Source organism: Furipterus horrens, unplaced genomic scaffold (genome assembly GCF_987537825.1).
Source record: "Furipterus horrens unplaced genomic scaffold, mFurHor1.1.pri manual_scaffold_2, whole genome shotgun sequence".
NCBI lineage: Eukaryota > Metazoa > Chordata > Mammalia > Chiroptera > Furipteridae > Furipterus > Furipterus horrens.
This window is the reverse complement of record NW_028327172.1, coordinates 184,011,760-184,037,139: the sequence shown is the minus strand read 5'-3', so window position 1 is coordinate 184,037,139 and position 25,380 is coordinate 184,011,760. Positions and strand designations below refer to the sequence as shown.

At 38.3% G+C, this 25,380-nt stretch overlaps 1 long non-coding RNA gene across 2 annotated transcripts in view; it reads left to right on the top strand.

Annotated features, from left to right (window-relative positions):
* Nucleotides 1–25,380, top strand: part of LOC150020110 (uncharacterized) — a 132,915-nt gene that overhangs the window by 80,229 nt on the left and 27,306 nt on the right. The window lies entirely within an intron of this gene.

The window sequence follows — 25,380 nt, the reverse complement described above, 5'->3', positions numbered from 1 at the left end:
AAGTTTAGACTTTGTACAAGGATGTGGTTAATTGGGAACAGATTGATCTTCTGGGGAAACAGTTTATCTGTTCAAGTTTTCCTGTTGGCCTTTGTTATGGAAACTAATTGACAGCCTTTTGTCTAGTGCTCAGTTGTTCCCACTACTCAGGCAATACCTTTCTAAGGACTGTACTTCTTGCCATGTGCTAGAAGGTCTTTCCATTCTGGCTGGTGGGAACATGAATTCATGTTCTTGTGTGAGCTCCACTTACTGTGCCCTCTAATCCACAGTTTAGCTAGTTTCCTCACATTCTTGTGCCAGTCAGTACTCAGCTAAAGCCTCAAGGGTAATCCTCTGCAAATCTTTAGACCTTTCTTTCTGTGTAGATCTCTCCTTATTACTACTCTGTCCCTGAATTCCAGCTGCCTTGTTTCCCTAACTCTTAACTCTATCTCTCCTCAACTCAGAGAAATCCCTGGGCTGCACCTGGCCTCCTGCCACCTGCACTATAGGCTGTAAATTCTCTCTAGTCAATAAATGGGGCTCACCTCTTTTATTTCCCTTTTCTCAGACACTGTCCTGCATTGACTGTCATCTAATGTAAGAAAAACATTCCTTCATATATTTTGCCCAGTTTTTTAGTTGTTTACTTTGAGAAGGACAATGTGGTTTCCCTTACTTCATCATGGCCACTGTTCAGGTAACATTTTTTTAATTAAAAAAAATTAAAACAAGAATGTGGACTTAAACAGTGTTATTTCAAGTATTCTGATCTTTTCACCTTAAGGGTAGGGGTAACAAATTGCATAAGGCCCTTTCTCCACTGAACATCAATGGGGAGGTTTTGCATTAAGCCTACTTTAGCTGATAAAGCCTTTCCTTTGACTATATGTTGCAGAGGATTAGACAGTATAGTCTAGGTTTAGTTGACAGTGACCCCCAATTGTCCTACATTTGTCCTTGGTGACTTTCTTTGAGATTATAATCTAAAGGTTTAAATCATTGACTTAGAAGATAGGTGGAGTGATGAAGGAATGATATTAAATCACTAACACTCCAGTTCTCTGATTCTAAATTCAGACTTTATCTATTAACTGTCCTGTACCATGTAACTGCACTTGAACTCTGTGTATAAAAGGGCAGTTCATCATCCTGTATCAGAACAGTCTGAAATAAGAGATTTGACAAGGTTTGACCCTACTTATGACTAGAAGTGCCTCTTCTAATTTCAAAACTTTTAACCTAGAAACTGAAAATAACTTATCCTTCTTTTAATCAACAAAGAAAACACATTTGATAATTCCTGTTCCCTGTGCTTTCCTGAAGATATCTTCCCTTTTCTCACAAGATTTGAAAATGCTCTTGATTATTAGAGTCTCCAATAATAAGTATAACTTTAGTAGATTTCACAGTTAGGCTGGTGTGTATAATAATTCTTCTGATGAAAGGCCTACTGATCATATGCAGAAAAGTGCTAATGAAATTGTTGCTGGCATCTATATATCAGTGGGTCCAAATTAAGCTAGAACATTTATTTTTACATCTGTATTCACCAAGAGGTGCTTCCATATATTCAGTTACAAATATCTTTAAGTAATCTTTTTTTTTCCCCTTCATGGCACATGACTTGTGAAATTGCTTCAATATTTAGTAATCATCATTTGTCATGATATTATAGTCATGCCTCTAAAGCTTTCTTAGGAGCAAGAAAAACCAACAACCTTGCTTTGTTTTTTCTCTTCTTTTTGAGTTCTCTCCCTTTCCCCCATGTCTCCCAAACTTTCTGATGACTGCTTGGGAAAGAGCCTTGTTCTTTCCTTTTTACTACATCTCCATAGGCAAGGATGTAGAGGAGAAAAGCGATCCTCTTTAATAAATAAAGTTTATAGCTGCCCTTTGTTTTTGAACAGATAGTGAAAGAAAGAGAAGGTTCTGAAAGGATACTGAGGCAGTGCCCGTTCAGTTTTCATATTAGTTCACAGCCCCTGAATCCCTGGACTACCTCAGAAGGAATGCTTGCAGAGGAGAGTGACTGCGTGAGAGGGAGGGAAGTGCTTATGTGCGCGGAGATGATTGGCAGTGCAGGTAGAGCCTGGGAATACAGTGCCGGTGGAAGTTTTTACCTAAGAGAAAAAGTGATGTTTTGCATTTTTCTTTTCTTTTTTTTCTTTTTTTAAATAATTTATTTATTTGATTGTTGATTTTTTTTTTTTTTTGGTTTATTTATTTATTTTTAGAGAGAGGGGAAAGGAGAAAGAGAGGGAGAGAAACATCACTGTGTGGTTGCCTCTCACTCGTGCCCCCAACTGGGGATCTGACGTGCAACCTAATCATGTGCCCTGACTGGGAATCGAACCAGCGACACTTGGCTCGCAGGCCGACGCTCTATCCACTGAGCCACAGCAGCCAGGGCGCATTTTTCTTTTTTGCACAACTATATTTACATGCTGAAGAGGAAAAAGTCCATAACTATACCCACATATTTTAACTTTGCTATTCCCTTTCAATATTTACCCATCTATATAATGCTTTTGAAATAAAAAAAAAAATGGTAACAAGTACAACTAAGTATTCAGGTTTTTTAAGTCAGCTTCATGTAGCATAAATTTTGTATGTGGTCAACAATTTTTTCTGCATTACTGTAAATTTGTTTAATTTTTTTCTCACTACGTGTATTTATAAAGTATGGTCACAGAAGACAGAATCAATTTTCTCCTCTTGTCCTTTATCCCTTCTGTCCAGAAATACTCATCAAGGTTCATGTTGCCTGAGCCCAGGAAGGGCTGGAAGTCGCTCAGGCAGTCACTGAGCATCAAACTTGCCTTGTTCTTTAGTGTTTGCTCTGGGTCACGGCAGAGGCTGCAGATGATTCTGAGTGAGCTTGGGGAAGGGATGTTGTTTATTAGCATGCTCTTTTTGTTGTTCTGTGCGCCTTCTACTATTGCTGCCCTTTGCTCTTTGTTTGTTTTGCTGTTTTAATAACCTCAGTCTCTGAAGCACGCACTTACACATCAGTGAAAGAGAGACAAATATTTCCTTAATGAGTGTGACGGAAGGAACTTCCCTCTACTATTGAATTTCTATGTTTTTGTTTCTAATAGAATGACATAAATACTCCCATACTATATAACTAGTGTATAGAAACATTCTTATTATCTGAAAATGTGTATTTGTAGTCCCAGATAATGAATGATAAATGAAAAACAATTCTGAAAACCTAGTTAGCATCTCACATGGCTAGTTCTTTGAAATATCCACTTTCCCTTTATCTGTCAGTGCCCTTGTCCTCTTTCTTATCCCAACCATATTGAATGCATAGTCCATTGTAACAGCTGCTCTCTTGGCAATATCCTGAACTTTCTTGCTGTTCCAGAATGCAAGCCCTGCAAAAATTAAACCCCAGATGAATCCCAACTATTTGCTTTTTCTATACCTGTTCTCAGGCTGCTGAGTTCATCTGAAACACAGAGTCATACAACCAAACATGAATGAATGAATGAATGAATGAATGAATGAACGAGAGGAAATTACTGTTCACCAGTATGTGTACAAGTAAAAAGTTGTGATGGCACAGCATAATTGTTCTAGAAGTCAGAGAAAGGCGAGATCATTGTGGATCAGGAAGAAATGAGGTTTAATTTCTCTTCATTTCCTGCCATTATTTCTGTTAACTGCTACCAAGTGGGATACTATGAAGAGCCAAACCCAAACATTTAACAGCAAAACCAAAATTGTTTAAACCCTACATACCAGAGATAAACACCAAACAGATTTTTTTGTTTTGCACTAAAGAAACAAAGACTGAATTGATAGAAAGTTTACATGAGGAGTAACAGAAGACCGGAAGATAAAGTTGGACCAGTTGATGAAATAGCTTGAAATGCTTGGCAGAGGATTGCAAAACATATTGGAAATATTTTGTTGTGTTTACCTGTCATCTAACAGTGATTTACCTGTCACTAAAGCTTTCAAGAGATACTCCAGCACTTAGAATAAAAGTTCCTTAAAGATCATGCTTCTTCAGTTTAGATATTTACTTTCACTTATGGGTTATATCATGAATTTCAACTTCTGTCTTGGTTGAGTTTGCTTAAACACCCTTTACTCATTATGAAAGTAATAGGTATTCATTGAAAAATATCAGAATATAGAAATTTTAAAAATATATAAAAAATCTTCCATTTTTCTATACCCAGAAATAATCATTGTTAACATTTTATTGTTTGTGCTTATATATGTAAATTTTTACAAGAAAGAGTTATGCTACACAGATTATTTCTTTAATCTTTTAAAAATATATCATGGGTCTTTCCATATCAAAAAATAAAGATCTGTGCTGTATTGTATACATAATTTAATTAACTACTACTCCATCGACAGCATTTAGGCTTATTTAGTTTCTTTGTCATCATTTTATTTTTGGTGGAAACATTTCCAGAGTACCCTTCTGAAAGGTTATACTATTTGTACTATCAAGCTTATAAAAAATTCACTTCCCCATATCCTGGAGAAATTTGGGAATTATCAAATCTTTTCCCAATATACCTTTTTTAAAAACATTATATTTTATTGCTTATGCTATTACAATTGTCCTGACTTTCCCCCTTTGCCCCTCTCCACCCAGCACCACCCACCCCCTTAGGCAATCCCCACACCATCGGTCATGCCCATGGGTCATACATATAAGTTCTTTGGCTCCTCCATTTCCTATGCTGTACTTTACATCCCCATGGCTATTCTGTAACTACCTGTTTGCACTTCTTAATCCTTTCGCCTCTTCACCCATTCCCACACACCCCCTTCCCATCTGGCAACCATCAAAACGCTCTCTGTATTCACAATTCTGTCTCTGTTCTTCTTCTTTCATTAGTTTGTTTTTTTATATTCAATTGTTGACAGATAATGTATTTTTGCCATTTTATTGTTCATAGTTTATATCTTTTTCTTAAATAAGTCCCTATAACATTTCATATAATAATAGTTTGGTGATGATGATTTCCTTTAGTTTTTTCCTTATCTGGGAAGCTCTTTACTCTGCCCTTTGTTCGCAATGATAGCTTTGCTGGATAGAGCAGTCTTGGCTGTAGGTCCTTGCTTTTCATGACTTTGAATATTTCTGGCCAATTTCTTCTAGCCTGCAAAGTTTATTTAGAGGCATCAGCTGACAGTCTTATGGGAACTCCTCTGTAGGTGACTCCCTTTCTCTTGCTGCTTGGATTTTCTCTTTCTCTTTAATCTTTGGCATTTTAATTATGATGTGTCTTGGTGTGGGCCTCTTTGCATCCATCTTGTTTGGAACTATCTCTGCTTTCTGGACTTGCATGTCTATTTCCTTCACCAAATTTGGGAAGTTTTCTTTCATTATTTTTTCAAATAGATTTACAATTTCTTGCTCTTTCTCTTCTCCTGTCACCCCTATGATGCATATGTTGGACCTCTTGAAGTTGTCCCAGAGGCTATTTATACTATACTCATTTTTTTAAATTCTTTTTTTATTCATTTTGTTCTCATTGGTTGTTTTTTTCTTCCTATGTTCCAAATCATTGATTTGATTCTTCGCTTCATCCACTCTATTGTTGTTTCCCTGTAAATTGTTCTTTATTTCAATTAGCGTACCCTTCGTTTCTGATTGGATCTTTTTTATGCTGTTGAGGTCCTCACTAAGCTCCTTGAGCATCCTTATAACCTTATAACCAGTGTTTCGAACTTTGCACCTGATAGATTGCTTATTTCCATTTCATTTAGCTCATTTTCTGAAGTTTTGATCTGTTCTTTCATTTGCCCATGTTTCTTATCTCCTCATTTTGGCAGCCTCCTTGTGTTTGTTTCTATGTATTAGGTAAAGCTACGTTGACACCATGTCTTGGTAGTGTGGCCTAATGTAGTAGGTGTCCTCTAGGGCCCAATGGCACAGCCTCACCTATAACCCAAGCTGGGTACTTGAGGTGTGCCCTTCGTGTGGGCTGAGTACACCCTCCTCATGTAGTTGAGCCTTGGTTGCTGTTGGCAGATCAATGGGAGCGATTTAGCCAGGCCAGTCAGCTGCAAGGACTGGCTGTTACCACTGACTACCAACCTCTGTCCTCCATGGTGCAGGTCAAGGTCAGCTCCCACCTGTGTTTTGCCTGGGACCACCCTGCCTGTGCTATAAAGCAGTCTGAGATGGCTGCTACTTGTGCTGGGCTTGGAGATTCCCAGGCAAAACCAAGCTGTGAATCTAGGCTGGCTGCTGCTAGTGCTGGACCTGGAACTCACTGTGGCCACCAGCTGTTGCTTATTTGAGAGGATTTAGGAAGTTGTGCAGTATGAGCTAAGACTAGCCATTCATATGGAAAAGCAGCTTGGGTGGGCACATAAGTTGTGTGGGGCCAAGTCTCTGGGGATCTCCAAGGCAGGTCAGTGCCAGGTTGATGGAATCTAAGATATGGCATGAGCTTGCTGGCTCTGAGGCTCTGCAGGAGGAGGGCTCAGGAAAGGGACAATGGCCTCTTCTCCCCTTGCCAGACAATTTAGCCTCTCCCAGTATGCTGCTGGTGCCCTTTCAAGCTGCCATCCCAGCTCAGGAGCTCAGAGGGAGTCAGTCTGAGTACGTGAGTTCACATATGGGTTCTTTAAGAGGAATTGCTTGGATAGGAAGGACTCCCAGCCAAGATGGAGGCCTAGACTGACATGCTTCATCTCCCTCCACAACTAAGAAGGAATACAACTACTGCAAAACCAGAAATAACCAGAATTTCCAGAAAATAAAGCTATATGGAAGTCCAACGTATGAAGTTATAAAGAAGTTGTGCTTGTCTGGATGGGTAGAAGGGGCAAAGCTGAGGCGGGAAGGTCAAGCTGTGCTGGCAGCAGCAGCTGCAGCAACGGTGGCGGGACAGCAGTAAGCACAGACATCCGTATTTAAGGGGAGGTGAGAAGCACCTGGGGAGCACCGCTAGCTGCAGACTAGACCTGTCAGCTTGCAATTGCAATGCTGGGGAAGGCAGACCCCCATTGCCTTGGACCGTGAGGGTCAGAGGGCGTGGGGACGGAGGAGGAGGTTCCTGGTCTCTTGGTGGAGAGTGAATGGCAGGAATCCATCTTGGACCGCTGTCCCCACACAGAGCGTCACAGCTTGGTGAGAAGGGTTGCCCAGTAGTGACAGGTGCACAGGGCTCCGCACCCTATAGCATAGGAGGTGTGATAGCCCCGCCCAGGAAGCAAAGGTAAACACAAAACTGTCAGGATGGCACAGATCATGATAGAGATCCCAGTGACGCAGCTGACCAGAGAGCAACTATCTAATCTAACGGCTCAGCAGATAGGAAATCATTCTGAGGCATGGTTCAGAGCTTTGGTTATAGCAATGCTACAGACCTAACAGCAGATCTTAAACAGGGCAGGGAAGGAATGAAGGCTAGTCCTGCTGAAATGAATGAAAACACATATGAAACTAATGGTGAGGGAAAGAAAACCAGGGATCAAATCAACAAATCGGAACACAGGGAAGAAACAAATAGTCAACCAGTGCAGAAAAAGGAAACAAGAAGTGAGGAAAATGGGGACAGGCTCAGAAACCTATGGGTCAGCTATAAGCGGGCCAACATCCGAATCATAGAGTTGCCAGAAGGTGAATAAGAAGAACTAGAAATTGAAAAATTATGTGAAAAAATAATGAAGCAGAATTTCCCTAACGTGGGGAAGGAAACAGACTTACATGTCCAGGAAGCACAGAGAGTTCCAAAAAAAAACTGGACCCAGGGAGAACCACACCAAGACACATTATAATCAAAATGTCAAAAATTAAGGATAAAGATAGAATCTTAAAAGCAGCAAGAGAGAAGAGAATTATGTACAAAGAGGTCCCAATAATACTATCAGCTGATTTCTCAAAAGAAACTCTGCAGGCAAGAAGGGACTGGCAAGAAATATTCAAAGTAATGAAAAGCAAAAACCTACAACCATGATTACTCTACCCAGTGAAGCTGTCATTCAGAATAGAAGGGCAGAGAAAGTGCTTCTAGGACAAAGTAAAACTGAAGGAATTCATTAGATCCAAACCACTGTTATATGAAATGTTAAAGGGACTTGTTTAGGAGAAAGAAGATCAAAACTCTGAACATTGAAATGAAAACTGTATCACAACAACCAAAGAAGCTAGGGAACCAAAACAAAGGCAAACTAAGTAGGCAACGAGAGTGGGAAAAGAATTATAGGTATGGGGAACATTTTAGGGGGAGGTCAGTGGGGAAGGGGGAGGAGGGAAAGGGAGGGAGATGGTACAGGAAGAAGCATAGTAGGAGGGAGTGGAGTAGACAGGAAGATGTTGAGAAGAATTATATGCACAACCAATGGGCATGGACTAAGGAGCAGGGAAAACTGGAGGGAGGGTTCACTGGGTGGAGGGGAACTAAGGGAAAAGAAATTGGTATAACTGTAACAGCATAATCAATAAAGTATATTTTAAAAAATGAAAAATAAGAATAATATAGGAAAGGGTGAAGCCAAAGAACTTATATGCATGACCCATGGACATGAACTAGGTAAGGGGGGGTTGCTGGAGGGAAGGGGACTACTGGGCAGAGGGGAAGCAAAGGGGGAAAAAAATGGAACTACTGTAACAACATAATCAATGAAATATACTTAAAAAAAAAAAAGAGGAACTGCTTGGGGCTCCAACAGTTTCTTCCACTGACTCAATCCCTGATGGTTTTTGCAGTCAGAAGTTTTGGGGACTTATTTTCTTGGCACTGAAATGCTGGGCTGGGGGCCTGATGAAGGGCTGGGAATCCTCGCTCCTGAGATTCCCCTCCTGATTTTTATCCACCACATGTGAGTGAGGGACCAGCTCATTCCACATCTGCACCCCTCCTACCAGTCTGGATGGATGTGGATTCTTTAACTCTGTATTTCAGACTTCCATTCAGCTCAATTTCTGATGGTTCTGAGTGATGGTTGTTCTATATTTTAGTTGTAATTTTGATGTGGTGTGCGAAAAGGCAAGCCATATCTGTCTATGCTGCCATCTTGACCAGAAGTCCTGGTATACCTTTTAAAAGAACTTTTATGCTAGGTATTTTAGGCTATTTGAAATTTAATTGTTTTTTTATCTTCACCTGAGGACATGTTTATTGGTTTTAGAGAGAGAGGAAGGGAGGAAGGGTAAGAGGGAGCGAACCATCGATGTGTGAGAGAAACATTGATTGATTGCCTCCCACAGGCACCCCCAACCAGGGACAGAACGTGCATCTTAGGCATGTGCCCTGACCCAGAATTGAACCAGTGACCCTTCTCTTTGTAGGACAATGCTCAACCAACTGAGCCACACAGGACAGGCCTGAAATTTAAATTTTCATGTAATTATATCTACTAATCTTGTATGTTTTCATGCTTATAAAAGCCTTCATCTTTAAGCATTATAATTATTTCCTTTAGTATTCTAATTAGCTTTTTAAATATTTACTCTTTTAATTTACCTGGGATATATTTAGGTATAACTTATAAAGTAGTCATCTATCTTAATTTTTCCCAAATGTTTATTTGGTTGTCAGAAGAGAAATTATTAAGTAATACATTTTTTTCCACACTAACTTAACAATTCAAATGAGATAGACACGAAATTCTAGTAATTATTAAATCTATTCATATATTTTCTAGCATGGTCCCATGATTATTTTTGATATTTTTAATTCTGGTAGCACATTATTTAAATTTCAGTGTTATATTCCATTTTACTATCTGCTACAGCAAGCCCCTTTTCATTGATTTTCTTTTTTACCTTTTTTTTCTTACATATTATAAGTCACTTCTTTTATTAGAAGAATTTTAGATTATAAAGTCCAGTTCTAAATGTAAAAGTTTTATTGACTTGGTTGGACTTGAGTTAAATTAGACATTAATTTGGGGATTTTTTTCTTTATTTGTTTTGTTAAGTTTAGTCCCAGGAATTTTATATTTTTGTTATTTTCATGAATGGCACTTCTTTTTCTCCATCATATTTTTAACAATTTATTGTGGAAAAGCTGTTATCTTAAACTGGAAAACATTAAAATTTCCAGTTAGTCCTAAGTAGTATCAAGGCAGATAGTCATAAGGATATCAAAAGGATAATTTTTGTCTCTTTTCCGAACATTTTTACTCTTTCTTTTTTTGGTCTTACTTTTAGCAAAATGTTCAAAACAATAATAATTTACACAGGTCTGCTCCTGTCTTACTTGTTTTTCTCCTTTGTTGATTCATCAAGATTGAATTTTCTAACAAAAGGATTAAACATCTTTTTATTTTAAATTTACTGAGTGGTTGTCATGATGAATTTTAAAGTCTATTAGATATTCTTTACAATTTATCCAAATAAGTAAATCATTTTTTTCTGAGGTTTGTTTTCTTTTTCTTTCTTTTTTTATCCTGGGTGGGGAGTGGGTTATAAGGAGACTTAAACCCTTTCTTTTCTTCATAGTACTTCACAGGATTGAAGGCATTTGGTCGTTTACTTGCTTATTGGCCTATTCTCCGCATTAGACTTCACGCTCATGAGAACAGCAGCTTGTGCGCATGTGCTAACGTAACAGAGTGTTAGAGGGGAGTGACAGGGGCTCAGTACTTCACCACACCGGAAGTGAACACAGAGCATTTGCCTGAAAGAAGAGTAAATGCTATTGTTGGTGTAAGACAATGAAGTAATTATTTAGAAGCTAATTTTCCTAAAAACTACAAAAGGCTGAGCTAGGAAAATAGAATAGGTGACAATCTATTGATAAACAATGATGAAATCTGCATCAATGAATTCTTTTATCTTTAAAATGAAAAACAGCTTATCCGACAAGGCTATAGAGCTTATAAGAGAGGCCTTCAAAAGCCAGTCTCCTGACTTCACTTTGTAAATCACGTCTCCCACGGAGAATGTGAATGGAGAGTGGAAAATGAGCTCAGCAGAGATTCTGTCATTACCTATAGTAGGTAAAGGGAAAAAGAAAGGATCCACACAGAATAGGAATACAGAATATTTCTATGAGATATTTATTAGAATCAGGTCTGTTGTGATGACTTGGAATTTTGATTGACTTTTTTAGTTTTTCAAAACTTTTGGGGGCTTAAAATTGAAATTTAAAATAATAATAATAATAACTGTTTTAGTCAGCTGTTCTGTGGTAACAAATAGTTCCCAATTTTCTGTGGCTTGAAGTAACAGAGGAGGTTTATTTCTTGCCCACGTTGCGTGTTTTGGCATTGGATCTTCTGCTCCCTGTGTCTTTTCATTCCACAATCCAGGCTGAAGGGGTAGCCTCTATTGGGGCAGGGTGTACCTGTAGCAGAGGGCAAAGAGACAGTGGAAGCTCACATTGGCTGCTAAAACTTCTCAGACATGGCATGTGCCATGTTTACTCACAGGCTAAAGGCTGAGACAAGTAATAGGGCCAAGCCTGTTGTCAATGGGTTGGGGATAAATAATCCTTCCGCAGGATCCTGCAAACCCCATGGAATTCGTGGAGATACCAGGGATATCCTGGGGATGCTGGAGGAACCAGGAAGGGGACTGAGTATTTGGAAGCAGTAGTACAATGCAGTGCATTGGCAAGCATGCGATTCATTTTCACACCCATTCTTCTGGGGAGCTTTACCTGGCACCTCAAGCTGAGTTTGCCTCTCCTGCCTCTGAGGAGCCTTAGAAGGAGCACAGGAGACCCAGCTTTACCACAGGCTCTGTCTCCTCTGAATAAAGAGGATCAGAATAAGCACCGCAGAGAGTGGTGATGAAACTTCAATGACATTTCATTTAAACATACTTTGTGACCATTAAGGATTTCTGCAAAGCGTAAGGATTTGTTTAATCTTTACAGCCTCCTTCCTGACTTCTCTGACCTTCTGTCATCTTCTCTTCTGTTCATCCACTCAACAGATACTTCCTGCTTAGGGAGGTGGACTCTGGGGCCAGAATTCCTGAGTTTAGATCCCTGCTTTACCTCTAACTAGCCGTGTAACTTTGGTATTTAACCTTACCCACTCTGTTTTCTAATCTGTAAAATGGAAGTAGTGATAGTCCTTTATCCTTGGCTTCTTGTAAGGATCAAATGAATTAATATATGGAGTTAGCTTAGAACTCTCTCTGGTACACATTATTAGGTTGACCAAAAAGTCCATTTAGTTTATTCTGTAAAATAGAAGACACATTCTTCATTTTCACCAATAACTATTGATTTGGATATTTTGAGTATGTCAGCTATCTCCCATGTGGTATAACATTGATTGTTCTCAATTAATGACTTGATTTGGAGCATCATTCTGCAAGAAAACTCCAGCACAAAACTTTGCAAACCACTTTTGACATGTTCAGTCAGTCATAGCACTTTCTCCATACACTGCACAAATCATTTTTGCATTTCAATTGCATTTTTACCTTTCTTGAAATAATAAAGCATATTATGCTGAAAATGGCTACACAAAAATTCACCAGTTTTGGTAAGTTTTTTTTTTTTTTTTTAAGTGCACAGCTGTCACAATACAATCTAACAACATTGTTTTAAATGAAGTTAAGGACAACTAAGCACTGCTAGAGCCATCCTACAGAAAGAAAAAAAAAATGACTTTTTGGCCAGCCCAATCTTTTCCATTAGAATGTATGCTCTCCATAGGGCTGGGAGTTTTTGTTTGCATTTTTTATGGTTATAACCCAGTGCTAAGAACAGTGCCTGGATCTAATAGACAATACAAATTTTTTAAGTGAATGAGTGAATATGTTAAGCTGTGTGGAGAAAACAAATTTTTTAGAGAACAAAGTGTGAAATCATGTCATAAATTCTTTTAGTGAAACATGGTGAAAATACTGTTGTTTGTATCATACCTTCCAGTTTCCATGAACAGTCAGTAAAAATTTGTGGAGATGAGGTCACTGGCAAAAGATATCTTTGGAAATCACAGTTTACCAAACTGAATTCTTCAAGGATTGGGACTATGTCTTAATATGACTTTGAATCTACAGTTCCCATCTTGATTCCTAGCATCTCCTAGTAGAAGCTCAAGGTGAACAGATGACTGAATCAATGAGTGTCTATTCTCTGGAAGGTTGATTGGAAGAAATATCTCCCACCCATTCTTTCTTTGCTGAGCAAAATTGCATTAGCTGCATAAAGAATTCCCTTCATGAAGTTGAGTTTTAATGTTTCGTCCTGCGCTTCTTTTTAAACATAGTCAAGGGATAATAGAAGAAGAAAACAACATGGAACCAATAACTGTAATTATTAGGGAAGTTTTGAGGGCAGCTTCCACTGTCTCAATTTAGTGCCCCGCAAAGAAAGCTCCTTTTGAGAATTTCCATTTGAAATCCAGGCTAGGAAATTTTTGCTTGCCTAAAGTGTTGCCTGTCTCCTCCTTTCTGCTAATGAGCATTATGTGGCTAAGTTGAGCTTTTTTTTCATTAGACTGCCTGGAGCTCCAAAGCCATACTGGAAATGGAATGATGGCATAATGCGTATTTGTGTCTTTCATTTCAGTGGTCTTGAATTTCTACTCTCACTTACATTTTCTCTGTCTGGGCTTTAACCTTTCTATTAATATTTTACTGTTATTTGGCTACACGTGTACTTATTGAAAACCACCTTAGATCCCTATAGAATCAGGCAAATTTTAAATGAATACATGTGCCTGCTTGCATTCCTGTAGTCCTAGGACAACTCATAGAGGAGCCTCCAAATTTGGTTGCTGTCACTTAGGAGGGAGAACCTTCTTCCTATAGATCAAGTAAAAGTGCCCAGTGATGTTTCTTTGCTGTCCCTGTAGCTTCTATGGTATGAATATGTTCTTTAAAATGTTTGGATTCTGCAGGTGTAGCTTTCTGAAAATGAGTGGTCCATTTCTGTGTTCTTTTAGTTTGCCAAAATAGTGCTTCTGCCTGAGAGTCTCTTGGCCCTTATAGGAAATCCTGTCAATAAACTAATGGTTTTTGTTGTTGTTGTCCATTTGTTTGTTTTTATCACTCCTTCAAAGATAATAACAGAGATCATCCAGTAAGTTCTTAACTTCTTGGGCAAAGGTAGACCTTATTGATGCTCTCTGCCTGTTATTCTCAGGAAGGACAATTTTGAGGAATTGTAATCAGTTGGCAACTTTTTTATTAATATTCTGTAGAAGATAATACATATTTGCATAAAACCCACAATTTGTCTACTTGGTATTTTAGGAGAAAATAATGCCTTATCTTTATGGCTGGCTGTCACCTGTGCAATGATATGTCAACACAGAGAGAGAATGTGTGTGACAAGGTGACAGCAAACTGTCACATCCATCAGGGTGATGTCACTGAGCTGGCATTGTCATCAGTCAGCTCTTTAGGATTCTGGCTGAATTCTAAATTTGCATATTAATGAAAGAGAATTATTGGGTTGGCTAAAAAGTCCATTTAGTTTTTTCTGAAAAAAAAACATTTTTCATTTTCACCAATAACTTTATTGATTTGGATATTTTGATTATGTTGGCTATCTCCCACTATTGGCTTCTAGTGGGTAGAGCCCAGGGGTGCTTGTAAGCATCTAATGCATAAGACAGCCCCATAACCAAATATTATTTGGCCAAAATGTTGATAGTACCAAGAAACTTCGCAAACCACCTTTGACACATTCAGTCAGTCACAGAACCTTCTGCATACACTGCACAAATAATATTTTTTGCCTTTCAATTACATTTTTACCTTTCTTGAAATAATAAAGCGTAATATGCCAAAAATGTTGCTTATGTTCTTCCTATCTTCAATATAAAATAGCTACACAAAAATTCACCAATTTTGATAATTTTTTTTTAATGCACACTGTTATGACAGCTGTCACAATACAATCTAACAAAATAGGTTCAAACAAACTAAGCACTACTACAGCCATTGTACAGAAAAAAACTCCATGAACTTTCTGGCCAACCCAATATTTCAAGACAAGTCTTAGAGAACACCTTTTTCCTTTTTATTGAATTTATTGGGGTGACACTGGTTAACAAAATTATACAGGTTTCAGGTGCACAATTCTACAGTACACTGTACACTGTATTGTGTGTTCACCACCCCAAGTCTCCATCACCATCTATCCCCCTGTACCCTCCTTTCACCTCCCTGCACATCCCCCCAACAATTACTACCCTGAGCTTCTTATTTTCAGTATTATTTTCTGAATTCTAGGGACACCAAGCCTGCACTTTTGCTCCCCCGAAACTTTAAGTGCTCTTCTCTTTTCATTCTTGCTCTCCTGCCTGGAAAAACTCTGACTTCAGCTCAGGGTCCTTTCCTCTGTGGGACCTTTCCTCCCTCCTCTACACAGAAGTTGTTGCGTAGTGTGTGTTATATGACGGCCGTTTTTACTCCCTAGTGTGGCAGCACCTCACCCCTCTGGGGAAGAATCACTCTTCAAGTCCAGTTAGGAAGTTACCATGCAAAGGAGGAAAAAGTTATTAGTATTCTCAGTGGAGAAACAAATTCTAGCACTTGCTCCAATATCTGTAGTACATCTTCCCCTGATCTTTGAGAGAGGGTCTCCTTAGTAAAGCTTATGCAAAACACAATCTTTCTAAAAGAACACGCACTGTCCAAATGCTATCATTTGCAGTGCGAACTAATGCTAGCAGCCTCTTCTCCAGCCTGCCGAGCACAGTGCTCCATGATATCTGTGCTCTTATACTGGACTTTTACAATATTAAAATAGTAAAAATAACTTTTATTGGAATTTTCCTTTGTATAGAAGTTTATGCATGTTTATTTTAGAAAATCTAGCAAAAGCAGTCATACCAGAAAACTCATAGCTGAGTCACTCCCATATTTTTATATTTTAACCATCCCGTATTTTGAGGAGGGAAAGTTTATACTATTTCACTACCTGCTTTTTCAAGAAAGCTACTTATAATGTTCTTATTAACATGGATAAGCTCTGCAGAAGACGCATTCCCCCTTCTGCAGAAGACAGGTGCTGAACTGAGGGATCATTAAGGACACCAAATAAAAAGAGACTGCAGTGAATCCAGATCTGATTTCTGCTTTTGCCCCTTGTCAGCTATGTGACTTGGGCAAGCTGCTTAAACCTTGGGAGCCTCCACTTCTCCATCAGTGAAATGGGGACAATTATGCCTACCTTTTCCAGGTGCTCTGAAAGTGAAATGATTGGGGGCACATACATGCATGTCTGTTCACCTCTGCCTACCTGTGTGGCTTCCTTCCCGGTACTCATTGCCCACAGTACTCCTGTCATTTGACTCTCCTGCAGTTTGTCAAATAGACAAGAATACCTTATGCATATTTTTTCATTGTTATCCTGAAGATGTGCACAAGTGCTGGAAAAAGACATAGAGGAAGATGAAGGACTGCAGGTGAAGCCTTACCTGGGGGTTCTGGATAGAAGAATATCTCTGTAAGAAAACTGCGGAGATATTCCTCGTCCTAAATGAGGTCTGTAGTTTAAAAAATCCCATTAATGTCTATGAATAAGATAATTAGCTGAACAATGTTCATTATGCCTGGTAAGTGTAATGACTAGTTCTCAGTCTTTTAGATTGGTAGGTGTAAGTCAGCATGAGATGTTTGTTTTTTATAGAAAGATAACTCAATGAAAGTGATTCTTTCAGAACTAAAATAGCATTTTGCTTTTGCATAAATTCACATGTTTAGTCAGTGTGCAAAATTAGAAGGGACTACGGAAAGGAAAAATTTATTTTCTTCTGGCATTTGGGGATGAGAAGGGAAAAAATAAAAGGCCACGCAGATTGATGTAATTTGGGGCCTGAGAATGATTTTGTTACATATGCCCACCAGACCCTCACATTTCTGACAAATGAAATCTCTTCCTTTTGAAACCCTTGATACTTATTTTGAGTTTGGACACATTTCTACATATGCAGTCTTTTTACTGATATTAACCACAGCCTAACTAGAGCCAGTGAGACTACAAATACCTGCTTTGTTGAAAAGTATAATTCTGAATCAGAGGTGTTTATGTTCTATTTTATTTTTTATTTTTAAGCTGGAATTTTTAAACTGTATGAAAATTTATTTTTATTTTATTATTTAATGAGGAACGGTGCAGAGGGTATTCTGGTTTATTTGACCAATTGCAAGGGCACAGGAAGCAACTTTTTTTCCCCATCCATGAGAATGTAAGTTCCAACGGAGCAGAGATTCTGGTTTTGTCTGTGGCTGTGTCAGTGCCAGTGATGGTAGGCTCTTGTGGATATTCTTTAAATGTCTAGCCCTAGAAACGTTATGGGAAGCAGCAATAGGACCGCTAAAGTGTCTGTAGTCAGCACTTTGCACTTTCTGGGGCAGTTTGAGGTCACAATGTGGGTCAGACTGAACACAGTAGAAAGTGATATAATAGATTATCTCAACTTCTTTAACACAGTGAAATGAGCTTCTCAGGAATCTGTGAAGGATGGCCAGAAGCTGCCATCTGGGTCAGGACATTCCCACTGCCTGAGTTGTTTCTCTTTCCTCCCACTTGCTTTCAGAGATCAGCCCTGCCCCAAGTCCTTGCGGGTCTGTCTTTGAAAGTAAACAGATGATGTGCTTCTGACCCAGATCACAATATCAGCTATTTTTTGGAACCCGTTAAGCTATTCTCCATTTATCTTTGCCCAAGGAGCGCTCTATAACAGTTCTGGACAGGCTGATTGGGTCTAATTTACAAACAGTAAACTTGATACTTTTTAAGATAGTTTAGACATATGTAAAGTCATGTGACTGTATCACAAAGTATAGAACATTTCCATCACTCTAAAACTCCCTTGTAGGGTGGTGAACACACAATACAATGTACAGGTGATGTGTTGTAGAATTGCACACCTGAAACCTGTATAATTCTGTTAACCAGTGTCACCCCAAATTCAACAAAAAGGAAAAAATGTCCCTTGTATTCATTTGCCATTAATCCTTTCCTCCTGTCCCCAACCCCTGTCAACCACCAGTTGAAATATGTCCCTATAGTTTTGTGCTTTCCCAAAAGTCATATAAATGGAATCATACAGTACTTAGTCTTCTGTACTTCTTTCACTGAGCATAATGCTTTCGAGATTCATCCACGTTGTTGCATGGGCCAGGAGTTCATTTCTTGTTATTTCTGAGTATATTAATTTTTGGAGCAATTTAAAAACCATCCTCTATAATTTACTCCCTAAAAGAAGATGTCTAAATATTCATGCCTTTTTTTTATAGAAGCTCCGTGAGTCTCAGGGAAAGAACTTCTATAACTTAGAAAATCTAAATAACAGGGAGATACTGTGGATATGTAGCTTGCTGAGTACCTATTGCAGTGTTACTGAATTATAAAGATATGTTCTTTCCCATTTGTGTTAAATAAAATTTTAAAAGCTATTTGGCCCAATAAAAAATTTAGTATAACAGATTTTAAAAATGCTTCATAAATATAAAATGCATAGCAATCAAATTGGATAAAAATTACTAGTTTATTAACGTAAGAGGACTCCTATGTGAGCAAAAGATATATTGTTTATTTACTCTTCTCCTTTGGGACTACTAAATAGCAATCATCAATTTAACATTTAAAAAATTCAGCTGAGGAAATCGCAGTACATAAACTGTCCATTAATTGTCACAGCATCTGTGTTGTGTAAGAAAGAATATTATTTATCAATGTTTATAGCTTTAAAGTTGAGTCATTGATGTGAATTAATGTCTTATTCCAAGTCACATGATCTTTTTCTCATCTTAACACTTCTTGAGGGCAGAGATTCAGTTCATTCCTTCTGCAAAACTGTATCTACTAGTACAGAGAGGATGCCTAATACATCTGACTGGCTGACTGAGGCAGCACAATAGCCTGATCGTAAAGAGTCTATGCCTTGGAGCAGAAACCTGTTTTTGCAAGTCAAGTTCTGCTGGAGACAGCCATACCCATTCATTAAAGTTTTGTCTATGGGTGCTTTTACTCTTCAATGGCAGAGCTGAATATTTGCAACAGGCATCATCTGGCCCCCAAACCTAAAATATGTACTGTCTGGCCCTTTACAGAAAAAGTTTTCTAATCCCTGACTTAGAATCTCACTGTGATGCTGGGCAAGCTGCTTGATTATTCTAAGCCTCAGTTTTTTCATTTGTAAAACAGAGATCATTCGAGCAGCTGCCTCGGAGGCATTAAAACTTGAGTACCCCACCCCCAAACCAACAATTTTTAAATTACAGACTGTCTACTAGATTTTAAACTCCTTGACAGGTAGAGTCCTGAATTTATCCCAGTGTACCTTGGAAATGGCAGGCTTCAGTAAACATGTCTTAAATAAAAGCAAAGTTGTATTAGTTTGGCACTAATTGAGTAATTTGCCTATAAATATTAGCCTTGGATATTACCACTTACTGGATTTCAGAAGACAATAGGAAAGACCAAGAATTTTGAGGGTGAAATATGAATGATCCCAAATATCTAACAACAGTTGAAAAGATAAGTAGGTTAACACATTCAGTGGAATATTATGTAGGCAATTAAAATGATAGTGAAGACAATTTAGTAACATTATTATAAAACATTAGCTTTCAAACTTCAACTATAAATCTTGCAATTCTAAAGCCCCATACTTAGATATTCTGATTTAATATGTAGGACAGAGCCCTGGAATCTGCCTATTTAACAGGCACCCAAGGTGATTCTGGTGTGAATGCTCCAACCACCAGGCTTTAAGAACATGATCTTAAAAGAACTACATCAATATATCTGAAGAAACCCAAAACACTAATTCAAAAGAAAATACTCATATGCACCCCTAACTTCATTGCAGTGTTATTTACAATTGCCAAGCTATGGAAGCAACCCAGTGCGCATCAGTAGATGAGCGGATAAAAAATGCTTTGGTACATCTATATAATGGAATATTACTTGGCCATAAGAAAGAATGAAATCATACCATTTCTGACAACATGGATGGACCTAGAGGATACTATGCTAAGTGAAATAAGCCAGTCAGAGAAGGACAAATACCATATAATTTCACCTATGTGTGGAATCTAAAGAACAATATAAAAGAACAAACAAAACAGAAATAGACTCATAGATACAGAAAACAGGCTGATAACTGCCAGAGGGGTGGGGGTTGGGGAACTGGGTTAAAAAGGTGAAGGGATTAAGAAGTACAGACTGGTAGTTACAGAACAGTCCTAGGGATGTAAAGTACAGCATAGGAAATATAATCATAGTATTGTAATAACTACATGGTGCCTGGTGGGTCCTGAAAATATTAGGGGACTTGCTTTGTAAGTATATGATTGTCTAATCACTATGCTAAAACTAATACAAAATGATGTTGAATGTAATTGAAATTTTTTAATTTATAAAAAATCAACATTAAGAGATTTTACTTTTATCCAGAGATTTTGCAAGTATGATTTTATTTTAAGACGTAGATATTTGAAATCACTAAGTTGAATAAGCATTTTTATATTTTGAAATATATAATGAATAACGTAAAAAAATATCCATGGACTCACCATTCTTTCTTTGAAAAACAGTAACATTTTGCCTTATGCCCTATGTTCCTTTTGAAAACAAACAAACAAAAAACTCTGTTCTGAATTTGGTGTTGTCATTCCCCAGCATGATTTTATACTTTTACAACATATGTGAAAATTCATAAGCAAGATTTAATATTACTTTACATGTTTTAAATTTTATTGAAATGTTACTATACCAATGGTACATTGGACAAGGGTTTAATCTCCAAAATATATAAAGAATTCACACGACTCAACACCAGGAAGACAAGCAATGCAATTAAAAATAGGCAAAGGACCTTTTCCAAGAAGGACATACAGATAGCCCATAGACATATGAAAAAATGCTGAACATCACTAGCCATCATGGAGATGCAAGTTAAAACCACAATGAGATACCACATCACATGGTCAGAATGGCCATCAATAAATCAACAGACAACAAGTGCTGGCGAGGATGTAGAGAAAAGGGAACCCTAGTGCACTGTTGGTGGGAATGCAGACTGGTGCAGCCACTGTGGAAGCCATTATGGAGTTTCTTCACAAAGTTAAAAATGGAACTGCCCTTTGACCTAGTGTTCCACTTCTGGGAACATATCCAAAGAATTTGAAACACCAATTAAAAAAAAACCTATGCACCCTTATGTTCATAGCAGCATTATTTACAATAGTCAAGATTTGGAAACAGTGTGCCTGTCAGTAAGTGAGTGGATAAAAAAAGCTATGGTACATATACACAATAGAATACAGTGCAGCAGTAAAAAAGAAGGAAGACTTCTGTTTGTGACAACATGGATGGACCTGGAGACTATTATGCTAAATGAAATAAGCCAGTCAATGAAAGATATATACCATAGGACCTCACTTATAACTGGGATCTAAGGAACTAAATAAACTAATGAGCAAAATATAATCAGAGACACAGAAACATGTAACAGACTGACAGCTGGAGGAGGAGAGGAGGGAGGTGGGGCTGGTTGAAAAAAGGTGGAGGGACTAGACAAAGAACATATATGTGTCACACATGAACATGAACATTGGTGTGAGGGTTGACTGGGAATTTGGGGAAGGCTGAGGGGAGGGGAGAAAAGGGGGAAAACTGAGACAACTGTAAAAGCATAAACAATAAAGTTTAAACAATATTCACATTAGCTTAAATACATACACTGAAAATAGAAATGAGTTCATGAGATACCTTCTTATATTTATACACCAAAACAAATCATTAATAGGAACCACAATTAACTCTTAATAATAAAAGAGAAAAAAAGAAACAAAAAAATAAATGCTCTTATACTGTATACAACATCCTGGAACTTTATCTTTTTACTTAATACAGTTTTGTATGATTTAATAATGTTGATATATGTAGCTTCATTTTATTAATTTTCCATGCTCTATAGTTTTCTGTTTTAAGATATGTTACAATTTATCAATTCTTCTCAAGATGGTATTAAAGCTTTATCTACTGTTTTGCTAGTACAGCTTTGCAGCAGATATTCTTATCTTGGCTTCCTTGATACATATGGGAGCGCCCCTCTTGTTCCTCTAGTGTGGTTCACAAGCAGCAGTGTTGATATCATTTGGAAGCTTTTGTTATATAAAAAAAGTTTTTATTTTATTTTATTTAAAAACTACATCAACATACTTTTAATGGGATTGCGGATACATTTTTTCACTTCTTGATTTTTGTTTTGTGGTGGTGGTTATTTACTGCTTTTACAATGAAGAAAGGAAATTTTAAATTTACCTTAAAACCCAATTTATTATGTTATGAATAAATTAAAAGGAACATGACCCAGCTATTGTACTGATATGCAATGACCTCCAAGATCTCTTATTAAGGAAAAACAGAAACGTGTAGGACAGTGTTGTATTGTGTCTAATTTTTACATTAAGAGACAAAAAAGGAGAAAGGGTTGAAGACATATCCATGTATAGTGGTATATGTATGTACAAAGGATCCCTGGAAAGACACAGAGAGACTGGAACTATGCTTTCCCCCTTTCCATGAACACAGAAAGACTAGGGGTCCCTTGCGAGTGCAGTGATATGGGTAATTAGGAGTGAATGCTAGCCCGGGAACCTAACCACTTATAATAAATAAATCACCATTTATCACCTAGTTTCTTACGGAAAAGACCATCAGCATTTCAACAACTGACTTTACACACCAGCACATGAAACAAACCATATTTTTTTTAGGCTAAAGACTATCTTTTTGACAGTACACACAAGCGGGGATGGAATAGAGGAAGTATGTTCCTATTGTTGGAAAGCAAACAAACAGAGAGGGAGTTAAGTTATTTCTTTTTAGCTAAATCAGGGAAGCTTCTCTACTGTGTTCTTAAATCTCAGCAAAGAAGACCAGACCTGAGTTGAGTCAAAAAATATTATATATAAGATAAAACAAAGCACTAAAGACATGGAAAAATGAAAATAGGAGAATGGAAATTCAGGGGAGTTTTCAAGAAGGTTACAGATTTGAGTACTGTTGTCTTAGCATCATGTCTAAAGTATGAATAATTTTTATCGTCTCATCAAGAACCATGTGTTCCCAGCATTAGCTTAGTAACAGTCCTCCCAAAAGGTAAGGATTGTTGACCTTCTGTCTCAGTAGGTGAACAGGGGCATGACCTTATACCATGCCTATCCTTTCATGCCTGAAACTTAGGTTTTCCTTTAAGAATATAAGAAATTAATAGCCATTTATTCTCTAGCCAAGTACTGGGGAGATGCAGTTTATTTCATAAGATGTGTTGGTGAACAGTTGTCTTCAAGAAGTTGAAAATAAACAGATTAGTTTACTCATCTGTAATTCAAATAACAGCAGAGGTATTTATCGGGTGAGCTACTTTATTGCAAGAAATTGAATGAGTTCAGTCTGTGATACTCAGGTTCTGTTTTTACTTTCAGTGACCAGCAGAACAAATAATCCTCCTTTTCCCCTGCTCTTCCTCCTCTGTCCTCTGCACTGGAATAACCTCCTGATACCAACATTACGAACACAGGGACCCTTCATTTCTTGGCTTGAAGTTCCCTGCCTGCCATGTGCTTTCCTGTTTGAGTGGAGTTTCCTGCTAGAATCCACTTGCTTTGAAGAGTGCAGGTTCTTTGTGGGGATTATGCGTCTACTGTTGCTCTGTTGGGAACATGGATCACAGTGGTAGTGGGGATAGTAAGTGCAAGGAAATGTCCAAGGAAAACTAAGTTTTATTCTATGCTGCTGATTGGAAATGGGGAAGGCTTAGAGTTGAGACTCATCCTGGATAGTGATGGGGTGCAAGGCCACTGATTTGTCCAGAGCAGACAATTTGTATTGTGGATGGTAGATGTTAGGTAAAAGGAAAGGCTTGGCTCGGTTGAGTGGGGCCAGGTTTGGTGGGGGGTGGGGGAGGGCTTGGTTACCAGACTCAGAAGTTTATCCTATGAATAATGGGGAGTCACTGCCTGCTTTGTAGAATGTGAGTGACTTAACTGTAAGCAGAATTTGCTGACTTAATCTCGCATTAATGTTTAGGGAGCACAGCAGAGGTAAACTGAGTAATAGAATATTGCAGCATATCAGACATGAGTAGATGAGAGCCTGGATCAGGATGGTGACAGAACAGATTAAAGAGACAGGCATGGAAATAAACATATAGGATTAAAAAGAAAAACTAACCAGGCATGGAGAATAAGAATGAAAAAGTAAAATGATGGGTGTCAGTCTTAGAAAAACTGTGTTGGTATTACAGCTGGTGAGGAATAGATACTTGCTTTGCTCTAAAGATCTATGTGTGTCAGCGAAAAAGAGTATGTAGAGGGTTAAAAGCAACCAGGAAGACAGTTATCAAGGAAACTAAAGAAATAGTCAATTTCAGATAGTGGTATCCAATTAGCAGCATCAAATATTAGGGTGCCGCAGATGGGAGGGTGGTGAGTTGAACTAGATGAGCAAGACTTTTCTTTGGAATTCAAAGGTCATGGGCAACTATCTCTCAGAAGTGCAATTTGAGTAGAATGGTGAGAAATGAAATTCACAGCAGCAGCTTTACAGAAAACCCAAACTTACAATTTGGCTAAGAAGTGTGTGTGTGTGTGTGTGTGTGTGTGTGTGTGTGTGTGTGTGTGTGTGTGTAGGAAGAGTAGAAAATTGTATAATCTGAGAGTGAGTAGGTGTGAGGTGAATAGGGGTAGATTTCAGCCCTTGAGCCTGACTCCTATGTATAAGACATCTGTGAAGAAGTTTCTATGTACTTATGGCTTTAGATTTTCCTCTTTTATCAATGCAATCACCCAGTATTAGGTAGATCTTTTGCACTCTCATGGTCTCAGAAGTTCTTTTGTGTAAGAGGCTGGGAAGGCAGGAGGCGAAGAAGCAGATTTTCGGTACTCCCCCCACTAGCGCATGGAAGTAGAGGAGAAAGAGAAGGAGGTAGTTTATAGCTTTCTTTTCCTTCCAACTTCACAGTATAATTTCACATCCAGCCAAGACTAGAATATGGGTCTCCTTACCCAAAGTCCAGATCATTCCTACTGCATGCTGCTGTCAGATTGGAGGCCTCAGAGGAGGGGAAGGAGGACAGTATCACTACTCAGGTCCTGCTTCCACTGAGAGGCACCAAAACTGGTGTCACAGCTTCTCTTGCCAATTTCTATTGAGAATGGGCTAATACACTGCTCAAAGTGACCGTGTTGTGTCAGTCTGCAAAGCCAAAGTCACCCAGATAGAAACCCAATTCCAGCTGGCCAGAACCAGCAGCAGTTACAACTCCAGACAGAAACCTTCTGAGTAATTCAGCTGTAGTTTCTCTGTTACAATCTGTTCTCAAGTGGCAGGTCACAGGCATCATGACTTGCAAAAGTAAATGAATCCTGGAGATGCAGCCGGTCTTCCTGACTGCTGGGCGGAGAGCTTGGAATACAGGAAACTCATGCTTAGCACTTGTTTTTAGGGTGGACCCCACAGGCTGCAGGGG